General features: G+C 34.8%; 1 protein-coding gene across 11 annotated transcripts in view; it reads right to left on the bottom strand.

Moving 5' to 3' along the window:
- The window catches only part of KCNMA1 (potassium calcium-activated channel subfamily M alpha 1), a 511,181-nt gene that overhangs the window by 209,509 nt on the left and 279,855 nt on the right, over positions 1–21,817 (bottom strand). The window lies entirely within an intron of this gene.

Raw genomic sequence — 21,817 nt, 5'->3', positions numbered from 1 at the left:
ACATCCACTAAGGAATTAAGATCCAAATTAAGCTGGTACAATGGCAGAATAAACATATACTTTCCTGATGCCCATCTCAGATGCACAAGATTTTGCCTGGCATAAGTCTACTGACTTTTACAGAGCTATTTGTGACTGACAACATACCAAGTGACAGAGTCAAGTAACACTGCTAGTACTTATTTTACCTAAATGAACTAATGCAACTTAGTAAAATTCAGTATAATGTTGTCAGTTTTCATCTTTCTTTTTCAAGTTTTCCATGAATTTTAAGTACATCACGCTTCTTCATAGACTGCCCTAGTAAAACATAAGCCAACCTACCACAGAACTCAAGCAAAATCAAATTCTTATCTTCCTCAGCTCAAACACAAAATTGTGTACAAGTATGATAACAAGAAACTTTTCTTTACATTTTTATATTGAATTGCTGGGATATACATAAAATACACACATTAAAATTGCTTACTCTGAAAACAGCATATTTCTTAATTTCACGAGGGTCTATGTACATTCACTACTGCCTGCAGCATATGTCTTGTCTAATTACTGACTTTTACAAACAAAAGTTAAAGGAATAGATGATCCCCAGGGGTGCCTTCTAACCCCTATCATTCTGTGATTCCTGCAGAACAGCTAAACAACCAGGAACTGAGTGCTAAAACAGGGATAAGTAAATGGCCCACAGTCAATCTCCATAACTCTAAGTTCTTTCAGTCGTGCACAGAAGACAGCATGTGTTTTCTTGCAAAATACACCATTAAGATCTTCATCCTGCCTAAGATAACTGCATTTGAAAAGGTTTGCTGAGAACCACATAGGTAAGTAGGAAGAGTATATTATTTTATTTTGCATTAGATTTGTTAATTGCTTAACATAAGCTGAGAACACTGGCAACTGCAAATAATATTACATTACCTTGACAAAACAATCTCCCTGATGACAAGCCAATTCTAAGAGAACAATAATGCCTGGGATTACATTTTTAATCAAAGGGTTTTATGTGAGACTACTAACATATTAAAGAGAAAAACACCAGTATACTGTTTCAACTAACATTGTTTTATTACCTTTTTTGATAACACTCAATAAGCCACTTCAGTTATATCTAGCATGCTGACTGCATTATAGAAAGATTCTGTTAAATTGCATACTCTATTTACTAAAGTTGACAATCTTGCATGTTTCTACTTTGTAATAAGACCCCTTTCTATTACTTCTTATCTGTTATTATTTAATATAATTGTTCTTTAATATTCCTTATCAATGTGTATCAAGAAGTAATAAGTTGTTGTAGCTGTTTACTCCAGAGAACAGAAAATAATTGGTGACATGAAAATGCAAACATATCATACAATGCTGCAAAAAGAATACTATTCCATTTTCCATGTTCACAATGACTTGAACAAATGGAAATGGATCAAGTTAGTCAGAAGTATATCAGAAGCATAAAACTTTTTCAATTAAAACATATAGTTAAACACTGGAATAGGTTCTTTAGGGAGAATGGTGGGTCTCAGATTTTTAAAACAGTGGTAAATACTTTTCAGCCTGGGATATATGGACCACTTACAGTCCTTGCATTTGCCTATATCAATACAATGATCTACACATGTGATATTTCTAAAATTTCCTCCTTCTGTAGGAGAGGGCCTACAAACCATTGATCTCTTAGGTAAGTGTCTGTTTGAATAAATTTATGTATAGCCACTCTTACCTTGCAGCAGAAGGAAGAGTGACTTCCTGAGGTCCCTTCTCGCTCTATTTTATGTGATTCTATTTTGCAGCTGCTGTCTTTTAAAATTAACCAAAGGTGCTTTTCACATTTGCTATCCACTTTCCTCAGACTCAAAGTTTTCAACAGGCCACCATCATCATCGGCTTCCAGCTCCAACTACTCTTCTATCTCAGTGCCTTTTATTACCCTTCTATTCTGTTGATACTCTTGTCCAACTTTTAAGAAGTCTCCCTCATCTGACTGCACTCTTTGAATAAACTCATACAATCTTCGAAAATGAGAACATTCTCTACCTATCCTGACTCCAAATTAAGATTATTAATAATTTTTCTTTTGTGTATCATCATAAAGCTGAACTCTGATTTTTCTGCTTGATAGGTGTAACAAACATTCCTCCAGACGATTTTGAATATTCTTTCTATATGTTTCTTGCTTGCTTACATACTATAATTAAAAAAAAAAACAAACAACTAATCTTATCGTATGAAATTTAGTCTATATTCAATTATCCTAACTGAAAGTGACAAGAGTACCAGATGAATTGGAGTGTTAAAATATTTCCTGGTCATTTATCTGACTGTCTTTTCTGGAATTCCCTCCTGGGATACTTTAATGAAAATATCTGGCTACTATCTAGTTTTTACTGAATAGTAATAAACTTGAACCTAAGGTACATTATGTGACTTTAATGTCAGTGAATAATGTAATTGAGCAATGAAAGCCAGAAGTACTGCAAAGTGGTAGGAACTTGACATTACATTACTGGATGAGCTTTTTTGGTCATGCTTTTTAGTGCATGCACCCAAATCTATTATCGTCCATAAAAAGCTATCCATATTGTGTTAATGGTAATTCTAAAACAGTCCTAATACACAGTTACACCAGGCAGGATATATTTCATATTTCAAATGAAGGCATAACTGTAAACATGAACCATGTACATTCCTTAAAAAAAATGCATAAAACTAGAAAATATTAGTCCCAAACAAATTTTCATAATTTCAGATTCTCTCCCTCATTCCTCATGAGGGCCTTTTAATCTTATCTATCCCATCAGCATTAAGGGTCCTTTTAAGCACCTTAGTATTTTAATAACTAAAATACTTTTAGGGTGCCACAGGTCATGCAACTCAACTACTCCCAATCCAAACTACTGTACATCTAGTATCCTTGTAAATTATCACTGTGAAGTCTGTATTTGTATACTTGTTCCACTTCACTAGAAATAATGGACAGGTGAGTTGAAGTAAAAAAACCTTTCAACTACCAAAAGTAACCATCTGAGATCTTTGAATATATCCTGAGCATCACAGTATATGTTAAAATTCCTCTGCCTTAAACAAACAGCAGGCATAGTCCAGGTAACATTCACTCCCAGCATATATAAACACGACAGTCTTTTCTATCTGTTTTCCTTTTTCTTTCCCTGGACTACTGGAAAGTCTTTATTGCACATACCTTTTGAAGTAAAACAAATGTACACACACGGTTTCTCTACCCATACACTCCTCCCCCAAGGCTTACTTTCCATATGCATATAACTGCAATTTAGTAAATTTTCCTACTTACAAATTTTCATGTCACAGCTGTTCCAGCTGTGGGACCTGATTATTATCAGGACTGTCTTAAGAGCAAATTACCATATTCTTAAGGCAAAATGCTGATTCTATGAAACACTAACTGAATAGTGACATTTACTCTGCAAAAGAATAGAAACAGTTTAAATGAAAAAGGAGGAAATTGAAAAATAATTCAACTCTTTTCCAGTTCAGCTTTTCAGACAAGAAAACTAGCCTGGTGCCTGTATGACAGTCTCAGTCACAGTGGCTTTTCTCAATGGGAAAGGCAAAGCCCTTTTTAGGCAGATTAATGACACTATACCTTTCTTTTTTAGCAGTCACTTTATGTCCATTAACAAATGCAATAAGGTATGCCAACACCTGTAGCAGTTGATCAAATCAATTATCACAAACCTGATATAAAAATACTTTACATCAATCTAAGAAGAGGATTATAATGATGTTAAAAATGAATATATAGTGGCTCCTTTTTTCTAACACCATCTCAAAATGGCTTGCACTGTATCATCCAACACGTTTTTTTATCCTGGCTGCTGTGCATGGGAAAGCAGATGTGTAGATAGGCTTACACACTGAGCTACAGAAAAGTCAGGTAGTGTAATAATCCATTTTGGACCGATTTCAGGAGGAAGAACTTCATGTTGCCGCATAGATATATGATGTCTGATCAGTTTTACAGTCCTGAAAGAATTCTCCTTCATTATAAGAAAAAAAAAAAAGCAACTGTCATTATGTGGCATATAGGAATAACATAAAAAAAATCCTAAGTAATCCTAAATAATAAACATTCCCAGGGCAGCACAGCATCAGCATATGGGTGGCATCACAACAATTGTGGAAATTACTTCCCTTTTTTATTGTTTTGAATATATTGCATGTTTTCAGTTTACCTGCTTAAAAGTACACACTAAGAGCATATTTTGGCTTTATAGATGTATGTTCACAATTACCATTTTTCAAACACCATAACATTTTATATTATAGGGCCTCAAAGTTAAATGTATGGGATAAATAGTGTTTATTCACCAAGTTGAATATTAAATCGCAATTTGTAAATTAATTTTGACCCCAAAAAAAGCACAAAATGTAACCTCTGAACACATACACTCAACATTTGCACTGATAGACAGCACTACAAAATTGTTTTCAGACACAATGTTTCAAGTCACTTTCCAAAGTGCTGTTTCATCATTTTGTTAGGAAACAATAGGATTAGCATTAAATCTTATCTTCTACTGTGCTGATGAAAGATTTATTTGAATACCTTTAAGAACATATAAATAACAGGTTGCTTTGGATGGTCACAATGTCCTTTGTAAAAGAAACTTAGAGCAGTGTTATAATTTTTCATATGAAGTTTTGTTTTAGTGTTGTTTTGTATTTCAATACATTTTAAATTATTTTGCAGGGTATTTAAAATTATAAAAAAACCTGTTGCACTTCAAAATTCTTCCCAAATTCTGATTTTTAATAAATGATTATGTATAGTCCTACCTCTTTTCACTGTCACCTGCTGCTAAAGTTGACAGCGGGGAAAGGTTTATCTTTCTGAACACTACTGGCATCATTCAGCCGTTGTCACAACAGAATAGTTAGTATACTCTTTCTTTCCTACACCTTGACCACACTGCAATTGTCTATCCAATGAATAAACTACTGTAATATGCTGGAAATAAATTTTAAATATATAGACCTGATATATATTATGTCCCATTCATTCTATAAAAGCTTAACTAAAGATACTGATAAGCATAATCTACATTTGCTCAAACTTTCTAATTTTATGGGTTCTTTTAATTCCAGTTCATGCACTTAATGCTTAGACTGCATTCAGTGTATACACCATTATGGTAAGCACATTGGCATGCACAGGCAATACAAGAATAGATTATAATTAATCCCATAGACAACCAAAAAAGGTGAAGTTGCATCATGCAATGAAACCACAGCTTGGCCTGGGCTGCCATGCAGAAAAAAAACCTACATCAATGAGTCTGCTGTACGGCTCCTAGGTAAGAGTTGATATGAAAGAGGTGAGTTATTTCAGCAATGAAGTCACAGGCTGAAAATGTTTATACTACTGTAAACAAAATACTGTACATAGCACCAGTATTACTCTGGGGGGAAAAAGATGCTTGCAGAGGACAAAAAGGATGAGAAAGAGAAGAAGGGGGAGGAATTATAAATTACAGTAATAAGTCTGAAATCCAATCGGTCCTTTTTAATAAGCATTTTGTTATTTCATTCAAAATAATCTCATTTGAGCTTTCAAAGCAAACCTGAATTTTCAATGTATTTTGCAAAAAAACAATGGATGGAATGATGAGATTCAGCGTAATTTCAAAACGTCCATAGTGTTCAGTAACTGATGAATAACTGAAGATAATAAACACACAGATATGCAGAGGTGAATTTTTCAGTGCAGTGCACAGGATCTAAACCACACAACTTCCACTGATTTGAATGCATATTGTATTGGACTGAATGAATATGGGTAATACAAGGGATGCATTGATATGAGTGATTTATTCAGCCACCTTCTGCTGCTTTTCTAGTAAAAGACATCTTTCTGATGAATAAAGCAGGGGGTTTTGCAGAAATTGTGGTAATTCTGAATTGCCTTTACCTTACTCACCTTCATATTTGTTCTGAATGTAAAAATATGACCTGAATAAAACAGGCTAGGTGGTGACCCTATTAAGGTATATACATTAGGCCCAGTACTTCATAGCCTGATTCCAGTAAGCTCAGAAAGAAATAGTTGACCAAGTAATTTATTTTAATGCAACACTCAAATAAGAAATCCTACCCTGTCGTGAAAAAAGTATGATTCTGTAACACTGTAACATATTATGTGTGTGCTCCATTACAAAAATATTTGTTCCATGTTTTTCAACAGGTATGCCTGTTTTGAGCAAATTTTCCTAATTGTAGGTGGTCACTCTATTTTCATCACAGTTCTCAAATATATCAACCAATTATGCAGGGCAGCAATTCAGGGAACACCAAAAATAGTTTTATCAAGAAAACTAAAATTTCATTCACTGTATAAAGTTTTTAATAGAACCTATTGTTGTTCCAGTTGCAGAAAAATTGCTTTTGGTATCTCTGTTTTTATAGGCTCATAACTTTTTGAAATATTAATCTATTTAGCAAATTGCCACAGAAATTTAGATCAAAATAAAATCAGCTTAATTGACAGCAGAAATTATTTTCTGGCCTCTTGAAATTGCTCAGAAGATTTGCAGAAAAACTTGTCAGCAAGCTTTTGAATTGGACAGGTAAAAAAAATTATATATTCCAGTTATAAAACCTCCAATTGTACTATTCTTAAACAGTGAAATATACATTATTTTTCCAGCCAAACATTTCCATCCTTTTCAGAGGGACAGAACTTACTGTCATGACTCGTACCACTTTTGGCCACAATGTGCTATTTAACAAGGCTAGTAGAATGTTTCATTAATTGTATATTAAAGATGTGAACATTTTCTTGGGTGTACAGGTATGCACTTACAAACTGTTGCACTGTGCATGCAAATGTTCTCAACTAGGAAACAGGTTACCAAGTCAAGATAGATTTAAGCACTGCTGACAGACCCAGCAACCTAGTAAATTGTTTAAGGCAAGCAGATGAGAAGCCCAAGAATTTAGAAACTAAACTTTCAGACTCCCAAAGTGTACCATCCAAATAGGTACTGTACAGTCAGTAATAGGAATTACAGCATACACAGTATGTACTATAACATGTATGTATGTATCACAACATAAATGATATTATGTATGTATACTTTCCTGTTGTAAAAATAAAATAATCTATCTTTTCTTACTTGACAAACATTGATTTAGCAAAAGATGAAAAACATATTTATTATTATTAAAAATAACTCACAGGTAATTTTTAATCTAGTCATGACAGAAAAGTCCTCAAGACACAGACAGAACACAGAGCTGGCCTTAGTCCTACAATCTCATCACTCTGAATACGAACATAACAATGTAAAAACAAAATTAGAAGAATCATATCCTTGGTATCTGCTACTAATGCAGTAGAGGATAATAAAAGCTACACATATAAGGATCTCTGAAGAGCAGGTTAAATTACAGGTTACCATACATATTCACAATGGTTTATTGTCCTGTGAGCAGTGATTTTTGTTACAAAACCAGTTAGTCTTGAGAGATCAAATTACTAGGTTCAAGAAGAGATTCAGTCTTCTGTTTTCAGATTGTTGCTATGAACCAACCTCACGTTAGAAGAGTTTCTCTGCTTCAGCTAGAGAGAAGCTATCAAACTTATTAATTTCCTAACAAGCTAAAACAACACAAGTTACTCCCTTTCGGTACAGCCATAAGCCATAACAAGCTTTATGTAGTTCATACAAGTCTGTTGCAAATTATAAATTCTAATCACTATGAAGGATGCTGTAGTGTTGAAACTAAATGACCAGAGTTACCAAATTTAACTAAATTGCTGGGATATTTTGCTCTGGAGTTCAATTCTTTCCAATCCTTGAATATGAAATGTCTTTTAATAAATCAACCACTGACAAAGTTTAGTCTGGCAAAACAGGGCATCTGATTGTAGCTTTCTGTTTTCTCCTAGGCATACTGTGATGCACAGCAAAGAAATCAGATGGGTCAAACTGCTGTCTCAACATTGTAAATATTTCTGCTTATATATTCCATGGATTTCAGCTAGATTATTCACATGCAGAGTTAAGCACACTGGATGGAGCCATAAATAGTGCATAAATAGTGACCAAAAAAGCCATAAAAAAAATCTCCAACTGGTAGGAATATCATAAAATTAACTGATCCAACCTACTCACTAAAGAAAGCATAGTTGTATTCGGAGATGTTTTGTCTAACTTGTTCTGAACACGTGCATGAACAAAGATTCCAAATCTCTAGATAGCTTGTTTCAATGCTTCATAGCTCTTAGAAATACAGAAAAACCTAATTATTATTAGTATCAATATTTAATAACAAGCTTTAATCTTTATTATTCTTATTGCTCTTGTCTGTATTGAAGAAAATGTTTATAGCATCAAGGATTTTTCCCTCTGACTTCAGAGGGAACTTTATAACATGTTGATGTCCCGGCCTTCATTTAATTTGAGTATATCTAAGCTTCCAGAATCTAAAGAGAACACTGTATCTCTCAGCAAGCTGTTGTCATTTTTTTGCTTAAGTTTGCTAAAATTAAAGGTTGATATTTTTAAGAAATTAATGACTGAAGCTCCTGAGTGCTTTTGAAAAATTTAATTCATTACATATTCCATACTCTAGGAAATGTACATGGATGCATCAATATTTTTCTATACATTGCCTTTTTCTATTCACATTGTATTGACATTTCACAAACTCAGTTCCTTATTCTTAGTCAGATATGCTGTTAAAGTGAAATCACAATTCAACAAAGGTACAATAAAGACATAATTAAACATTAATCCTTACTTTTCTAAACCTAAAAAGGAACAAAGACAAAACATTAAAGCCCACTGTTTTTAAAATTAAAGATTTATATCAATAAGACTGATAAATATTTACTATGGAAGGTGGTACATATTGCTTCAAGAAAGAATTTGACAAAACACAGCTATAATTTAATAAAAAGTTTAAATTGCTAATAAAAATAGTCAAGAGATAATTTCATTGATATTTCACTAGTATTCACTGAAAATTATCTTACTCATAAAATGATGTTAGAAAAAATAGCAGACTATAGATAATCTATGGTGGAAGCACTTCAGCCTGACAATTAAAATGAAAATTTGCAACAATGGTGCAATAAGCAATCTGTACTCTTAACATAAAAAAAAAAAAAAAAAAAAAAAAAAAAAAAAAATTCCATCAACCACTATTACTGCATTAGCATTATATCACGTGGTATAATAAAAATAAAATTACTGTAAAACATCGTAGTCACAGGAGTTTTTGCTTTGGAAAATAAGTAGCCAGCAAAGGATGTCACTATCTGTTATCTCTATATTCCATAATACAGCATAGATGCTTACTCTTCAATTAGAATCTATCAAATTATATCAAACTATTTCAACTGCTTAATGGAAAGCTAAAAAGATTTAAAAATTATTAACGTAATTTAAAATGACAGAGACTTACTCCACAGTTGCTTTTCCAAAATATGAAGATCTGATTTTTATTCTGGTATTCTACAATATCAGAATAAAATTCTATGTTACAGAACTCTATATCTATCTATGTTACAGAATTCTATATCTATATATTCTATATCTATAATCCAGTTCTGAGGCTGTGGAAATCATAATATCAAATTAAGAAAAGAATTTATCCGTTGACAATATAGGAACTAATATTTAACACTAGAGCCAGAGAAATTAATTACAATTATATGCACTAGACTGAAGCTGGGAAAGAAGGAAAATGAAAAAAGAGCAGATATGAACTTACAGATGTAGAAATTTCACATCACAGATCATGCACTAAAAAAATTACTGAGAACAATCTAATCTCTGCCTCTCCAGATAGAAAAATGATGGCAAACACAACTAAATTAAAAAGAAAACAAGTGTAAAAACAGTCAAAGAGGCTGATTCAAGTGGAAATGCATAATTAGTTACCCAGCTTTGAAGCACAATGTACACTAAACAGAATAATTGCAAAAAATGAGAATAAGCCACCTAGGAAGCCTTGATAATATGTGTTTAATGTAAATATCGCATTACAAAAATGTAAAGTCAAATTAGTAAATAAAAGTTATATGAGAAATAATCTGCAAAGCTGTGTGCTAACACAACTGTTACTGTCTTTATGACCCCTTTAAATCTTTGGACTTAGTTTCACTTAACCAGGTAGCTGAGTTAGTAAGTTTGAGTAACCCTTCTGATTTGCTTGACTGAAGAAGGCCACAAGCAAGTCACTGGAACTACACGGTGACTGGATTCATATCGATTAAACCATGGTGATTTGAACAATTACATTGTCACTGCATTTTAACTACAAAATAAAATGCATTGGAATTTCAAATTTTCCCCAGGTGGGCAAGGTTATTCCATTCACATCAGGCATTTGTGTTTATGACAGAGAGCTAGTCTAGAGAAAAAGCTTTCTTTCCCATTAACTAACAGTGCCTTGAGACAAGCCTTGAGACATCGTGCTAAAACAGTTCTCAGTGAGTATACTTAGTAGTCATCCTTTCACATACAAGTGTAGACTAACACCAGCCTGTTCTGATTGATGTAGCTGTTTATGTCACCTCTTTCCTCCACCTCCATTATGCCCATAATGTTTCGTTTCCAGAACTCACTCTCTTCCCAGCCAGTCTCTCTCACACAAAGAAAAAAAAAAAAATAAATAAAAAAATCAAAAACCATCTCCCTAATTCTTCCTATAAATACCATCTAAGGACCATACTACAGTTTGTCCCTGTCTGCCCAGGATTTTCTCTGCATTGTGCTTTCTAATTATTTCTGACAGGGCTTGCTTTTCCTCAGATCTGTAGAAGGTGAAAGGATTGACATGCAGGTTAAGTAAAGAAAGACAGAAAGAGGAGGCAAGACCTAGCTGCCTTCTGTCCAGGAAACTGCAGTTGCCTCTGATCTACTGACATGAGTTACACCTGGTCAAGAGCATTGGCCTCTGTAATGAAAGGGCAGACTGTTCATCTTTGCTTCCTACAGGATGACTCTGTCTTTCTTCCCTGCATTCAATACTGAGCCTCATTCCTGCTCCCATTGCCAAGTGAAACTGGAGGGAAAAATACACTGTTTTGTCTTGTACTAAAAATTGGGAAGAAACCTAACTCCCAATTTGTAACACTTGCATCAGTGTTTCCATGCAAGTGTATTAGCACAACAAATATTACCAGCTGTTAAGCTAAAGCAAGGGCAGAAACCTCTGGCTCTGCAGAATGTGCATTTGGGATAAGATGGACAACCACTGCACAGGTGTTGAATTTTTAATTTATGAAAGATGGTACAGAAGAAAATAGAAGATGAATAATTTTCTCTAACTCAACATTGCAAAAGAGAATTTAAAAAATAAGTAATATCATTTTACATCCTCTTGAAGGAGCATATCCACATAAACACACTCGGCAAGGTAGGGGACTGATATAACCTGGAAGCTTAGAGATACCAAGGGGAAAAGAAGGACACAGCAAGTGACATCAGAACCCAACAGCTAAGCTTCCAAATTCTTGTCTAGTCAAGGGCTTAGGGAAGCTCTGGAAAAAGAACAGATGAGAACTGTAAGCTACAACTTATTCACAGAAATAACATGACTTTCTGTTAGAACATGGTTTAGTAGGGTTCTACATTGTTGACTAGGAATACCATAAAGTCTGTTACTAGAATACTCAAAACACCTTTAATCCCAAAGGGCTTGTCTAGACAGAAACAGGGAAGAAACAAAGTCAAATCTATCAAAGAGCTAGGAAGAGCAGTGTCCCAGGACTTATGAGAAAAGCAAGTGTAGCATAGTAGTAGATAATGCAGCAAGGACCAAAAGACACACTTATTAACCTATCTCTGATGATGGCTGTAAAGAACACATTTCTATTCAATACCTGCTTATCTAAAAAAGTGCACTGCAATGATCATTAGCCATTAAATGGGCTAGTATGATGGAAGATTTATCAGGATTCTGCTTTATGGAACAGCTGGATCCTTAAGTATTCTTTTTAACATTAAGGCATTTGATCACAGATTTTAAGTTACAAACCATGTATGACAAACTTTTGCACAGTATTAGTGATTAGCATGTTAACACACCCACCATCCCATCACTATTGCAAAATCCTAGACCAACTGGTCTACATGTAAAGCAGCTTTATGAAAATTTGTGTGGGTAGATCTATATTCATGACACTGCACCAGGATGCTTAACAAAAGTCTCAGATTGACAGACCTAAAATTCTGAGTTGAATAAGAGCTGGGGAGGAGTTGCAGCTAATTGAAAAACATTTTCACAATAGTTTTATTAAGAAACAAATATGCCAACAAAACTTCAAACACAATTTCACTATTTAAAAGTATTGACATTTCTTTTTACTAGACCTCCTGAAAACTAAAATTCTCATACTTAGATGAAGTTTAGGCATTTGACTCCAAAGCAATAAAATCTGTGGGCTGAACCTTCATATCTCACCAAATTCAGCAGCAGTTCTGAGTGCTCAGTACTTCTGTAAATTAGAACATTAAAACATTGGAATCAGATGCTCATTTTTTTGATACTAAAGTTTGAATATTTAGCATTCAAAATTACCATAGGTAACAATTATTTGTGTATTATAATTTGAGGGGCTTTGTATTTCTAATGCTGTAGAAAGTTATGCAAGCATTTGAATCATCTCATCACATCATCACAAGAAATAAAATACCTCACCTGGGAAAAAAATACGTGAAGCCTGCATTTTTTATGCTCACCTAATGCTGCAGTACTTAAAAGTCCCTTCTATCTGTGTAGCAACAGAATCCATGCACCTACATTCATGGCATGGTAATTCTTTCACTTATGACTCTTATTAGTAATTCTCTATACTCTTTATTATCTCTTCGGCATATCCACAGAAGATACTCTGGAAAGCTAGAAGAATTAGTATTTTCAATACTACAGAAAATCATCTCCAAACTTCATTAACCACAGAATCATCAACCCATCAGTACTGTAAATCTTGCCACTAGCCGACTAAAAGTAATTATAAGGCCTTATAAGCCCATAGGGAGCTTCCCTCCCTTCTTGCTGCTTGTTTAGATGGAACACAGACTACCAGAACCAATATTCTGTAATTCATTCAACCTCTTCTAGCAGCTTGCATGCATCCCTGAGGCCTTAAGATGGGTTATATTTATCATACACAATGGCAGTAACGTATTGGACATTATAAATCATTTCAACTTCACTGACAGACATGCTTTTACACTCACACTAAGTCTGATGGTGAATTATGGCCTTAGGAAAAACAAGGAGTTGAAAGACATGTTCCTGACCGATTGTGACACTGCTTCAGTTCCATACCAGTAAATAAACATATACATATGGACAAACCTCTGTGCTTCTGTAAGCATCAAGGTTTGCAGTCTCCTGTACTTTACAAAGCTACACTAGCTCTATTCAAGCAATATTTTTGTTTTACATATATTTCTTCCATTTCCCAAAATGCATTAGTATTACTAACATAGTTCTGGAACAAAAAAGGTAAAGCAAAGTATCTTAAACTCCCTCCTCTGATCAATTTTTGAGAAAAAATGAGAAAAGTTTTCATGCCAGCATTTCTGTTTTGTATATGCATCAAGGAACACTGTGGTTAAAAATGTCCAAGAATTTAATACTATGGAAATGCATAACTGAAGAGTGATAGATATTCAAATACATGCACAGCTAAAATACTCTGTGCACCTGCAAAGTATGAAAACTTTTCATTTACTAGAGTGGCATAATGATTTTGCTTGATATAAACTGGCCATATGCAATAATTGTTTATGCCTTTCTCTCTTACTGATAACATAAGCAGTCACAATGAGCAGTGTAACAATTTTGTTTTGTTAAAGTGTATATTGTACAGTAATTAAGAATAAAAATATTTTGGGGTTTTCATACAGATGTGTTACACTACTTTCATTTTGGATGAACAGCAAAGACTAAACACTCCATAAGAAAGAAGTTACCATATTTTTTCACTGTAAAACGGTCTCTGTCTTTAGGATTATGCCTATTTAGAAATCTAATCCTTTTCTGCCTAGTCATTTTTCACTGCAGAAGTGAAACAGAAATGTATGAATAGTAAACTCTTTATGCATCTGAAGACATGTATGTAAAATAAAAATCCTACATATGATTACAAATGGTCATTTATTTATCAGAAATACATATTGAAATAACTTTAAGCTACATTAGAACACTGACCAGTTTAGTCCTGCCTATATGCACTACCCTTGCATGATACGTACTTGCCATACAACAGACACTTGAGACACTAAACAAGAGGAAAAGCATTTTAGAAACTAAATCAGAACAAGAAACAAAACATTATTTTTATCCTAGCCATACACTTACTAGATTACCCTAGATATGCAAATGAACAGGACAGGCTGGGAGGTAAAGTGTTCCCACTAATTTTTACTAGTGGAGTAAAAAAAACAACCCAAAACTTTAAAACAAAACCAAAACCCCACTTTTTTAGAAGGCACAAGCTTCACTTCTGTACAGTTCCTGCTTTCCAATATTCTATCCTGAGAAGGGAAGGGATCTTAGATATCCAAGTTCCACACAGATGTTTCCATGACACACAGATTGTCATTCTTTACACAGGTACATCAAGAAAAGATAGTAGGATCCCAAGATAAACATTCATAGGACTTAAGACTGGAAACTCCTAATGAATTTAGCTGGATGTCTTGTATACCACAAGCCATTGAGCTTCACCAACTTACTTTTGAAGGGAGTAAAGGATTGGCATTTTTACTGAAGTATAATTTATGTTTTGATAAAGTGCATCTTTCAGGAAAAAAAACATCATTCCCAACATGAACAAACACAGAAATGAAAAGTCCTCATTTTTCTCTTGATAGAATATTTCAGTGGACAGTCACTCACACTATTAACATTTTATGACTTATTTTCCATTTGAGTTTGTCCAACATCAGCTTCAAGATATTGATTCTTGTCAAGCCTTTATTATATTAAACAGCCTTTTACTTCCACAAAGATACTTACTACAATATAACCAAATCACACATCAACCCTCTTCTCAATAAACCAAAGTGATTAAGCTCTTTAAATCTGCTACTCCAAGGAATTTTCGCCAGCCACCAAGTTTCCTATGCTCTCCACCATTCACTTTTTGTGTCCCTACAGAGTGACTATCTGCAATCTCCAATATATGCCTCCACAGAATGGAGATAATAAACCGAGCCTCACAGAGCTTTGGGTATTTAGAACTATAAAATACTAAAAACACTCTTTGATGGAAGTTATTTTTTTAGTGGAAGACACTGCTATCAACACTGATGTCAATGGCATGCTTTAATTGGCATCTCATCTTCTCATATGGTTCAGGAAGCTGCAAACATTAGAAAACACTGTTGCAGATCCTCAGACATACATTTCAAATCACATGCTCCCAAGCCTTTTAAAAAAGCTTCCAGATACATATGTAACTTGAAACATTGCAAATTTCACACTTTGAACCTTTCTTTTTCTTAAAAAAGGAAGATAGGCTTAACAAAAAGAATGCAGACTTTCAATTATCTAGTAAAAATGTACTCAGGGTCATGACAGCTTCACATTTGATAGAATACTGCACACAATAAATATTTTGTACAATTAGACTGCTTACCTGGCAGACCTACATCAATCCCTGGGGCACAAATTAGATTGAAACTGTCCTCTGCATTTTATCGTTTCATGTCAGTAATGACATAACTAACTACAAATATCATCATATGATCTGGGAAAAAGCCTTATTTTTTCCCCTTTTTTAGCCTAGATTTCAGATCAACTGTTCTTTTCTGTACTGAAATATGGGTGAAAAACTGGATGTAATACTTAGTTATATGCAGGTGGCACTTTCTTTCCTCTTTAGAAGTGTATGAAAGTTCTCTGTAGGAGCATGACTAGCACTTCAATAGGAGAATAGAGCTCATTCTGTTTTAGTCCTTGATTCCATAAGCCTGACAGTAGCGTTTTCATTTAGAATTAAATCTAAGCTTACAGGCAAATAATACCCATGATATCAAGACTTAAAAACATAGGAAGGCACTTAATCACTTGTCTTGCAATAAGAAATCTGTGTCTGATATTGCACTTTCTGAACTTTGAAAGTAGTAACTAAAGGTTTTTCTCCTTCCCCTATAAAGCTAAAATCTTTATTGTTGCAACCAATTGTTAGTTTTCAATAAATAAAGGAAGACTGACTGTGTTTTATATTTGGTAACTGATTTGACAACAGTTATCCTGGCAAATTGTAGTCAATACAATTTCAGAAAAAAAAAAAAAAAGCTCAAGAAGAGAATCAGTGAGGTAGGTCAGGAGCTTGCTGCCATCATCATGCTGTCTTAACCTAGAACTTATTATGTAAAGGCTGATCCCCAGTATGAACTGGGCACCTAAAAGCTGATTCCAACTTTTACCTGGTTGTCAATTTCTCAGAAACCTAATATCCACAAGAAAATCTGTTAACAATTTGCCATGTCTCATTTCTGAATGAGACACTGGTATAGAAACGAATATGGAAACTCCATCACCCACATTTGCTTTTTTTGCTTTCTCTGAGCCGTCTAAATGATGCAAAGGAACAGAAATGGATAGAGTTCATCAAGAGATAGTCTGCATTCATTGGATAATATTAAAAACCTTTAAAAAAAAAGTATGAGTAAAACATCCTAAAAATTTCTTTACTTTTATATATTTTATAATGAAGAGACTTTTTGGTCACTTCCTCTGAAAAGGTAGAAAGCTCTCATTACAGGCTCTTCTCTTTATTCTCCCATCACCATCTCGATTTGTTGTAGTCACAACAACATTAGCTGAAGATTAGGTTGTTTCTAAGCTGTCTCTCTTCACTTTGAGTTCCTTCTTTATAGAGTTAAGGGATACAATTTTGTCAGTCATTCATGCGTTGCAAATCACTATTAGATTTATCTCATTCTAAGCTAGATTATGTGACTCCTTGGAGGGGAAATGAGTGGCAGGAAGCTGGAGGGAAAATAAGGCTGTACAAAAAAGTCCTGATAGCTTTAAGGCCCTTACAGATGTGCCTATTAAAGATAATAAAAACCTGGAGACTGATGAAACCAATACTAAATCTTGTAACATCTGAATATTTAGATGCCTTTTTTTTAATTTGACTTCAGAGATAGTATGAGGAAATGTGTTTGAACCATCTTTCCAGATGGTTTAAACATTTCCTACGAATCTTAAATTCTTTTCTCTGATTTTGCTCTGCCAGTTACAAATAGATAAGGCTGGCTGATAGTCACAGCCAGTCCTATAGAAGCCTAAACATAAAGCAGGCTTTAACCTTAGATGACTCTTCAATTTAACATGACCCTCATTTCCACAAACAGACATGAAAGTGAACAAGAAGGTTTAGAAAGACTTATAACAAAAGGCGCTAAGGACACCCCCAAATCCTATACTCTTTCATTGCCACAAGCTCCGCACCCTTTGCTTCCTTCCCTTCACACGTGTGTTTCAGCCAGCAAACAGTTTGACAAACTCCCAGCTGGAGTGCCAGCTTCCTTGTATCTGTCGGGAATTAAGACCTAGCTGCATATGAACTTCATATAACTACTAGTTGCATTCAGATGGCAGTGCAGACCGCGAGAAAAAAATTTGTGAGTTCTGCATTCTCTTCAGCAGAAAGCTGCTTTCCCCATCACTCAAACCAAATTGCTGGGGAGTGCATAAGCTATCTGGAATCAGAAGAGGTAGAAGATAAACCCAAGTAAATGAGAGAAGTACCACAGACCCCTTGTTACTCCCAACAATGTCTTCAAGGAATGATGAGAGTAGGGGGAAGACTGGCTGCATAGCTCTCTCTAAACACAAGAGAGCTCGATTCCTTTCTCCAGTTTGTCAGACAAGATCCTACTCAGAGAGTCTGTGTCACACTCTCCACAATGACAGCATGCTACTGCAAGGGTAATACTTCCCTCGTTCCCCTCAGCAGAGCAACAACTCTTTAGGAAGTGGGAAGATGCAGAGAGGGGAAGTCTGTCTATTAGTACTTCTGCTTGAGCTAGAATGACACTGAGTTTTCAAAACTCATCTTGTGAAACTGATATCCTGATCAATGTGTCAGGATGGTGGTGCCAGCAAATAGTATTTCCCAACTCCAGGTTCCCACCTGCTGTTTTTCATTTAGTCATGAGCTTCAGTTCTTTGTCCAAATGAGTAGTTTGAAAAAGGAATAAAATTTATTTTATTTATTTTAACAAACCACCATTGAACCATTCTCCTCCTCTATTAAAATACCTTTTCAAAAATTCATTATGATCATGACAAAGATTTATATAAATAGCTATGCACCTGCATGGAATTTTACTAGCCACATGCTGTGAAGTTAACACTCAGAATATTAATTTGCTTAGCAGGTCTGCTGTCATGCTAAAGTCTATTTTCATTGTGTGTTACCACATTTTATTGCATGGAAATGTTTCCTTGGATAATTTTGTTTCTATGCAAGTAACTGTTCCTTCAGGAAAAGCTTTTTTAAGTACTATACATGCATTTGTATGTACTTCACAGACTTTTCTTCGTACTGTATCACCTACTTCTACCCTCTGTGAATGCCAAAAAGAATATAACTCCAAAGACTGCTTTTCAAAATGTCGAGAAAAAGCAATCTTCAGTGTAATGTCTGCCAATTTTAAGATCTAAAACTCAGAAAATGAAAAATATGTCTTTAAATAAATGTTGTCAGCCTGCCAAATATACTTTTTTTTTTCCCCTATTTTTGTGGTATTTCTTTACCACTAATATATAGCTGTCTGCTTGTTTACTAAAATTTTAGACTTAATTTTCTGTTCTCTTCTTCCTGTCCTCTCTCCATCCAAGAAGCATTCAACCTTGGGTGTTTGTCTGTTTGTTTGTGCACAGAAAAGAGGAAAGCTCCAAATGTTCATCAGGTACTAGCCCTTGAGTGAGACATTTATGATATTAGATTAGTGTCAACACACTTTGTTCTTGTGCAGGCAAGTAATTTATTTTCATTTATCTCCTGCCTGAGAGGTTATTCCACTGATTAATCTACACAGGCAGGTTCATTCCTATCTCTCCAAACCTGATAAAACTGTTAGTGACACTCCTAATCAACACAAAAGAACTCTGATTTACTTTTCTACTGTTAGTCACTTACATGCAAAAACTCTCTTTCTCCATAAACCCAAGTTCTAGTTATGTAGCAACCAGGGTCAGAAAACTTCTTTCTGGGGTATTAATCAAACTCACCCACATATCAAGCATTATTGAGCTTTAGTGCAAAACTTCCAGAAGGCTGTCAGTATCCCATTCACTCTTGTACAATTCGGTGGCATCATCCCATAGGGACACCTTGTTTTCCATTTACTGATAGATTGTTGAGTTGACAAGCACAGACTTTGTCTACAATGCAAAAATGTTTTGTGCTTGACAGCTGTACTAATTATCACGACTAAGGACAAATAATAAGAGCAATCATGTCAACAATTCTTTTAATACAGCTTGTCGCTGTCAATAGCAACCATCAATGAGACAAACAAATTCATAGAAATTGGTGCAGACTTTGCTTTGTCAATAGCAACCATCAATGAGACAAACAAATTCATAGAAATTGGTGCAGATTTTGCTTTGTGTTTTGTATATTTTCTCCTGATTTTTTCCACAAATATTTGAGAAAGACAATATTTAGAAGGGTAGATATTGCTGGTCTTCAACCAACTTTATAAAAGAATTAATACTTAAAAGGGAATTTCACCTGACTTCCATGACAGCATGAATTCACCCCAACAGCTTAATCCCACTAACACTAATGCAGTTTTCAAAATTGCACAGGTAAGGCCATGGGAGCTTGAGGGCGGGGTAAGGGGAGGAGGGTGGGTGTCTTCTTCTGAAGAAGAAAGATATATGAAGAAACTCTTGTAACTGGAAGTAAAAAAAAAAAACCTATCCAGCTCTATATGAGTGAAGAAAAACAGTCCATTAAATTTTTAAAGGAAAAAGATAATGTTTTCAATAATTTCTCAGCCTTCCTCATGGTTTCTGAGAAAATTTTTCAAGACCAAGTAGAATAAAGGAAGATACACCAAAAGCATCCTCGTTAACATATTAAGTCCTGCTGCCATGCTCTCAACTTTACAGGTATGCAGATTTACCGATTCTTAAAAAGTTCTTCTGAAACTCAGCTTCATAAACTGGGAGTGGGAAGGAGTAAATATGTCCGCTGCTCTGTGTGACCAGAATACCTTAATTTGACATTCAATTTAAGCACCACAAACAACATTTTTATAGTTTAAGCAATCTTCTTTCACAACTCTCAGGCTCCATTATAGTTACAGGGTATGTCTAACATTTAAGAGTTAGGAGGGGCTCAGCCAAGGTAAACATTATAATTTTCTTTAAATACACTATAAACATGTTTAAGCGCCATTTATGGCACCAATTACAAATTTTGTGAGGGAACATGTCTATGTGGTGAAAGAACCTGTTGACCCATCTGCTGCCAAATTTGTTCACATTTCCATCCCACAACATGACTCCTCCCCCTCCCAAAATACTGGAAGATTATTGTTTCAACTGGGTACTAAACAGCCATGACAGTGCTCTGTTGGCAGAGAAAATCATGGTTCTTGTGCCAGCACCCAGAACAGCATGCTTATTAGTCACAGCTTTGCAAATTCTCTCACATACAATATCTGATCAACTTGAGAAGAAATTCCCAGATTTCTCATTGCAAGCATGTACTACAAGCTGCACCTTTAAAGTACGAACAGTTAATACACAGATAAAAAAGCACTGTCTCCTAACAGTAGAAGAAAAAGCTAGATTCTTGCAAAAGCAAGAATCCTAACGTTATACTACAAACTTACTGAGATTCAGTTCAGCCTACATTTCCACTTATCAAGATCCAAAATCTTGGAGCAATCTGGTGTTGAGTACACAGGAAACAGACTGTAAGAATATTTAATCTTCATATTTTTGACCTCACATGAGCCCAAAGAATCTTGTCTTTCACTGAATAACTAGCATGTGCTATTAACATACCTCTTAAAAACTGAACTGGAAACGGGGGTGTTTTTAATCAATAACTGCCTACAGAGAAATGCACACCAAGTTAGTGGACACCATAACTACCCTGTCTTTTCAGATATACTCCCACTGTATTCGCCATTTCTCTATCATACCTGCATCACAGGAATTTTTCACCTGTTGCTGTCAAAAGGGGATCTTTTGGGAGTTATTAGTCACATGGCCACAGAGGTGCACAACTGGCACAGTTTCTTCATGGTCAAATTGCCTATGACCTTTACTTGTAAACTAACTGCTCAAGCAAGTACTAAAACAACAAAAAAATTAAATATTCAGGAAGGTAAAGGTTACAACCTGGGTTAGAAGAGTCTGCAGTCCCAATGGCTTAGCAAGAGACACTAGTCTGACCATTGGTCAGGACTTGCAGATCATTGCTTGCTGTCTTTAATGGGCTTACCTTCTGAGCAAGACTCTTAAGCTTATATGGACCAATGAAAATCGCATTTTTTTTTCTTGCACATCCAAAATATTACTATGAATGCCAAGGAATTAGTTTCTATCATCTAAAGTAATTAATATATCACTATTTCCTTATATTCATTTTCAGTTAGGTATGAAGAGAATCAGTTTTGCCAACTCAAGGAAAAGCAAAAGCAGAGCAAAAGCACCAGGAGATGCCCTTAAATATCAAAGGGTGATCTCTCCTTAGTCTGTTTTCAAAATTATGATTCCAAAACTGGCACCCCCACCTTTGCCAATGTAAGTCATGCATACTATCTTTTTCTAC

This window comes from Gavia stellata, chromosome 9 (assembly GCF_030936135.1).
Source record: "Gavia stellata isolate bGavSte3 chromosome 9, bGavSte3.hap2, whole genome shotgun sequence".
Classification (NCBI taxonomy): domain Eukaryota; kingdom Metazoa; phylum Chordata; class Aves; order Gaviiformes; family Gaviidae; genus Gavia; species Gavia stellata.
This window is presented reverse-complemented; position numbering and strand designations above follow the sequence as displayed.